A 6508-nucleotide genomic window follows, 5' to 3' on the forward strand; every position below is an offset into this window, starting at 1 on the left:
CTTTAACAAGATGTTGTGATTTTTGTCACCAACAACAATTCATTTCAGCTGATATATCTTACAACCTTTCAGTTTGATTTAATTAACCAGGTCAATGAGAGTCAAGTCAAGTCAATTTTAATTATATGTCCCAACATCACAAACACAATTTGCCTCAAAGGGCTTCACAGGTCAGAAGCAAGTGACACCCTCTGTCCTTAGACCCTCTGTCCTAAGACCCACTGTCCAGACCTCTGTCCTAAGACCCTCTGTCCTAAGACCACTGTCCTTAGACCCTCTGTCCTAAGACCTCTCTGTCCTTAGACCCTCTGCAGTCCTTAGACCCTCTGTCCTCTGTCCCAGACCCTCTGTCCCCCTGTCCTAGACCCACAGACCCACTGTCCTTCCTCTGTCCTTAGACCCACTGTCCTTAGACCCTCTGTCCTTAGACCCTCTGTTCTTAGACCCTCTGTCCTTAGACCCTCTGTCCTTAGACCCTCACATCGAGTGAGGAAAAACAGCACAAAAACCCTTGTACAGGGAGAAAAATCATCATTTCCATGTAGTAATGATGGTAAATAGCTGCAAAATAATCACATTGTTGTTGTTGTTTTTTCCCTTTCCAGCTTTCTATGCCATTTGAGGTCCTTAAGTACGATCCTCAGTCCAACGAGCCGGTCAGAGCAGACTCTGGAAGATGCATACGAGCAAATATAGGTGAATGGATTGCATGATTGATTTTGTACTATGTTGATGACTGTGTGAATATATGTTTTATAAATGTTCTTTGTTCTCTTCATGTGCTCAGGAGAGGCAGGGATCTTGGTCGCTCCACTTACAGCTATCAACCAATTTCTGGGCTACGCTGGGAACAAGGTGCAGTCAGAGAAGAAGCTGCTCAGGGATGTGTTTAAAGCCGGCGACGTCTATTTTAACACTGGAGACCTGCTGCTCCAAGATCACAGGGACTTTCTTTACTTCCATGACCGCATCGGCGACACCTTCAGGTACTTTGACCGTAATAACAAATGTGCTGTTTCTGCTTTGCTAAGTTTATTGTAAAATCCAGGATTACTGATCACTTCATCCTCGGTTTATGTCACATGTAGACCAAGCCGGATTTTATTTTATTTTACAGAAAATCCCCCAGCACTTAGGATTTATCCCTAATAGACATATATATTTTAACATGCGTAGACTTTTAAACATTATTTACAGCTACTCCACTTAATAGAAGACTTTTTAAATGCCGAAAAGGCTTTTTATCAAAGGAATCATACATCATAATATATGCTGTCTGTTATTTATAGAGATGTATCTGTGTCTGAATTCATGGCACGTTCACCTGCACCTCACCTTGTGTCCCACAGATGGAAAGGAGAGAACGTATCCACGACAGAGGTGTCAGAGGTTGTCGGTCTTCTCGAGTTTATCAAAGAGGCCAGTGTGTATGGCGTCACAGTCCCAGGTCAGTGCTGCGACACATGAACACGCGCGTGTGTTTTCATGGCATCTTGTGACGCCAGTCATTTCAAAATGGTGACAAAAAGTCATTCCTTGTTTAACTGAAGCAGTTTTTCATCCGAATGAAACATCACAGGCGAGTATCATCCCGCTAGTGTCATGTAGAGTATAATTTGAACTTGCTTCAATTTATATTATACAAATAGTTCACATTAGGAATTTGTTATTCTGCCTCCGTTGTTTCAGCTTCATTGGTACAAAAATAATGTGACTCTAGGCTGGAGTGGTTCTTTTGTAATGTACTCGTTTCATGTTGTTATTTTGCTTGTCCATGTTTAAATCAGTACATTATTAGGTTACTAGAAAACATTGTTATTGTAAAAGCCCCCTCAGTCACTTCATCCTGGTGCAGTGTGGGGGGGTACATTCAGTACCAGCTGGAAGCAGGAAGTGTGGCAGTAAGCGTTCTATTGTTCGTTCCATCTGTTTGTGCAGGACGTGAGGGTCGAGCAGGGATGGCTGCTATTGTGTTACAACACGATCACAAATTAAATGGACCACAACTCTTCAACCATTTGGCACGAGCACTTCCTGCCTATGCCTGGCCACGGTTTCTCAGAGTGCAGGTAAGAGACATGCAGCTGTTCTGTGACGTCATGCATGTTTTAATGTCTCAACCACATCCTCTTGTCTTCTCTTTAGGATGAGATGGACCTTCTATGACTTAGGTTGATGTACAATACATTATATTATTATTATTATATATTTTATTCTGGACAATTGTGACTCCTCATGGTTTATTCTTTTTCTGATTGAAGTGCAGATGTTTGCACACCAGCGTTGAGCGCTCTAAGACAGCAAGTGCGGCTCAACTTCCTCTAAAATGTCAAATATGTAGTTTTGTATTTACATTTCAATACTAAGCGTGTGTTAGGACTCCATTAGAAAATGTCACTAGTGCGTTCAGAATCAGCCGTTTGTCACGGATGACGTAAGTCACTGCGGTGAGCTCGACGGTGATGGGACAAATGTGGCAAAAATGACACTTCCACTGAAGCTCAGCTTCTCTGGGAGTCAATGGAGCAGTGGGTGGGCTTGGACGCTGGGGTTCTGCATGTTTCTATTTTTTGTTTTATGTTTTGCAACTTCTTGTACCCTTTGCTTTGTTTTACTTTACCAGGTCAAGTTGACTTGACTTGTTATGAACAGGAGAGGCAAAGTTTTGTCTCTCTGTGAGACTCTCTCTTTTGCAGCACTGAGTCTTGCTGCCATCTTTTTGGCCTTTGGTTTTAAGCCTGAAACGAGTGCACACATGTTTGTACCTCCGCCACTGTGAAAATATGAAAAGATGTCCGACCATGTACATCGCAGACTTTTTTTCCCCCTTCATCATATTCATTAATTGAACAACTTGCATTCAACTCATTTTATTCACCTGTGTCTCTGTGTTTGTTTTCAGACCTCTCTGGATGTGACTGAGACCTTCAAGCAGAAAAAGATGCAGCTGGTCCAGGAAGGTTTTAATGTGGATATCATCAGGGACCCTCTCTTCTACTTAGATATCTCTCAGAAGGATTATATCTTTATGACTGGATCTGTGTATCAAGATATTGTGTCAGGAAAGATTAATTTATAAGCATGTTCAGTCAGGAGAATGATCCTCTGTATCATGGTCACATTTCTGAGATCATTAACATCCAGTCACAAGTGTTCACCTCACATTTCTAGTGTATACGTGACCACATTCCGTCTGTCTCCTCAGTCTGATGTCCTGACCTGCTGCAGTTTCACAGGGAACTTAAAGTATTTTTACACTTCTCAGGGTCCGTATCAGTTTATTTGTAACCACTGTTACAACAATTAGGTGGTAGTTCAGGTTTTGTGTGTGTGTGTGTGGGGTTCACATACACAGGGGTTCACCCCTGCACCACAGTGCTCACACTTAGATAACACACACTTAACAAAAGACTTACCTTATAAAATGTATGCAGAAGTCTATAATATAATACAATGCAATGTAATACACAACCACCTTTTTCTGAGTGGGACCTGACGTGTGTGTCACTTTGTAAACCACTCACTCTCCCACACCAACGTCCACACACGACAAACGCTAACCTGTGTGAGAGTGTGTGGAATACACAGCGACACAAACCTCAGGCTCTCACAAGTGCTGCTGTGATTTTTAATGACACTATTATAAAGAAAGATATTACGATCTCTCTCTCTATCTCCATCTCATTCTCTGTTGTCGTAGTTTGCACATCTCCAACAACTGGTTAGCAATTCTACCAATAACTGTATTTAATATAGAGTTGTACTTATTTATGGTGAATGGTTTGTATTTATAGATGACAACTCACGCTACAGTTCATTCACCCATTCACACACATTCACTGGGGCAGTGAATTTTCAATCCCTCTTTCTTACTGTCTTGCCCAAAGACACATCGGCATGTACCACTGAGCTACCATACCACCGTAATAATATATGAACAGTTATTATATTATGTAGTGCAGTTAATATACAGTATTTGGTTATTATTTTCATGAGCCTACATGATTTTACATTCATTGTTTTTATCTGTAACTATGGTTCTATGAATCCTGGGTGACTGCCAGAGCGTCTGGACTCTGGAATCCTTGTGGTCTTGATAGTCTAGGAACTGGTCCTCAGGTTTTACATCACAGCACACAGTTGAGTTTTTGTTCAAAAGTTCAAATGTGTTATTTTGTCTCGTTGATGTTTGAAATACTTTACAGATTTACCTCACTGATGTAATGAACTGAACACACACACACACACACACACACACATGATTTTCTCTATGGATTTTGGTGTGGTAGAGTGAGTGGTTCCGTTTCCAGTCAGATAATGTTGTCTAGTAGTGAGATAAGTTTTTTAAGTAAAAGTATCTGCTGCTTCTCAGCACACAGTGTTGTCAGCCTTGATTATGTCAGTATAGAAACACACTGATGGTACTTTCCACTACATGGTAGCGGCACGGCACGGCACGGCACGGCGTGGCTTTGCATGTGTTTTTTATTTGCTTTTCCTTTAGCGATAGTACCTGGTACTTTTTTAGTACCTGGTCTGGTTCCAAGCGAGCTGAGCCGTTACTGTGCGTGACGTCATCATACTGCTGTCCACTGATTGGTCAGAGTGCTCTTGAAGAGGCATGAGCAAGGTGTCTGACACAAGAATCAAACCGAACAGGTGTCTGTGCTCCGGTCATGGAGGAAGTACTCAACAAATCTTTTTAATAAACTGATTCTAATGATTCAGTTACACTGAAAACGACTGCTTTAGAAGTCACTGTGTCGCGCGTAAAACAGTCACAGCTGTTTCGAGTCGAGTCGAGTCGAGTCGTGCCGTGTACTACCATGTAGTGGAAAAGCACCATAACTTGTTGTTTAAGCTATGGACAAGGAATATATCCTTAATGAATCAAGGGAGTTATTTATCTACTGCTCCCCCTCAGTATACCTTTATGTCCTTTATTAATGACCTACCATTACACTAATAATTAATATATGACCAATATTTGAACGGGTTTTATTTTGTGTGCTGACTTTAAACATTCTGGAGTCTTTTCTTAGGGATTATAAATGTGTGAACCCATTCATCTAAGTAGCATTAGTTAGCAAATCATGAATTAGTACAAGTTAACAGATGTAAACATAACTGATGACACGCCATAAATTTAAAACTTGGAAAAGTAAAATAAAATTGAATGTACATACAATAACTTTGATACTTGGAGTAAAATGAATAACACTGATGCTTTAAAGATGTTTTGTCACATCTTAAGAAGATGACATATTTATATAGACAACTTTTGTTTATACATTTTCATGTTTAGGAAAATAAAATATCAGTAGTTTTTTGTATTTACTTATTGTATAATATATAAGTGTGACAATATATAAACATGTAACAGGAACATTTTCAGCTTTTGTATTTCAGAGTTTTTCCTCTAATTTGTAATAAATAAACAAGTCACCGTGTTTAGTTATGTGCAGTCAAGTGCAGAGGTCTATGAACATGTGTTTATTTTTAAGCTCTAGTCAGAGTTGTATTTATTTGAATTGTTTGGATGAATGTCTGTGATGTGAAAATAAACTTGAGCCTTCTGTCTCAAAGAAAAGCTTTTCTTCAATTCTTTCCTTCAACAGCTCTGATCTGATATGAGCAGTGGCCCCTTTTTCACTGGATTCAGACATTTATTTATTTATTTTACAAATTACTTAAATACTTGAAATTCTTATTCATGACAATGAAACAAAAACTGGAAAATTCCTTGGTGAAATTTTGATTGCCTGCTTCTTTCTGCTGATTTTGGGTGGATTGAACCTTTAAAACTTGAAGCTTTTAAGGAGGGCCAGCTTTGATAATGTGAAGATGTTTGGAGGCCAAAGGTCACTTCACACATTTTTTAACAGTAACTCACATACAGATGCACTGTTTGATTAAAGTGAGTCGTCTATGACATTTTGGTCAAATTTTGGGCAACATACTAAACGATGATGTTTTAGTCACATTTTGGACGAAATACTATACTATGACTTTTTTGACTGATTTTAGACGACATACTATACTATGACTTTTTTGTCATAATTTGGACGACATACTATACTATGACTTTTTTGACTGATTTTGGACGACATACTAACCTATGACTTTTTTGACTGATTTTTGACGACATACTAAACTATGACTTTTTTTACTTATTTTGGGCGACATACTATACTATGACTTTTTTGACTGATTTTGGACGACATACTATACTATGACTTTTTTGACTGATTTTGGACAACATACTATACTGTGACTTTTTTGGGTGATTTTACACGACATACTCTGTCAAGGTAAGGCTGAACAGTTGGTGTAGTGGTTAGTGCATTGCCTTTGGACCTTGAAGACTGGGGTTCAAGCCCTGGTTGTAACAAGAGTCTGATTGTCGACATACTATCACTATGTCTGATTTTGGACGACATCCTATACTATGACTTTTTTGACGGATTTTGGACGACATACTATACTATGACTTTTTTGACTGATTTTG

The 6508-nt window shown here is 39.3% G+C and overlaps 1 pseudogene; it reads left to right on the plus strand.

Annotated features, from left to right (window-relative positions):
- Window positions 1-3661, plus strand: part of LOC122761973 — a 7206-nt pseudogene extending 3545 nt beyond the window's left edge.
- The last annotated feature ends 2847 nt before the right edge of the window (window positions 3662-6508 follow it).

This window comes from Solea senegalensis, unplaced genomic scaffold (assembly GCF_019176455.1).
Source record: "Solea senegalensis isolate Sse05_10M unplaced genomic scaffold, IFAPA_SoseM_1 scf7180000015129, whole genome shotgun sequence".
NCBI classification, from domain to species: domain Eukaryota; kingdom Metazoa; phylum Chordata; class Actinopteri; order Pleuronectiformes; family Soleidae; genus Solea; species Solea senegalensis.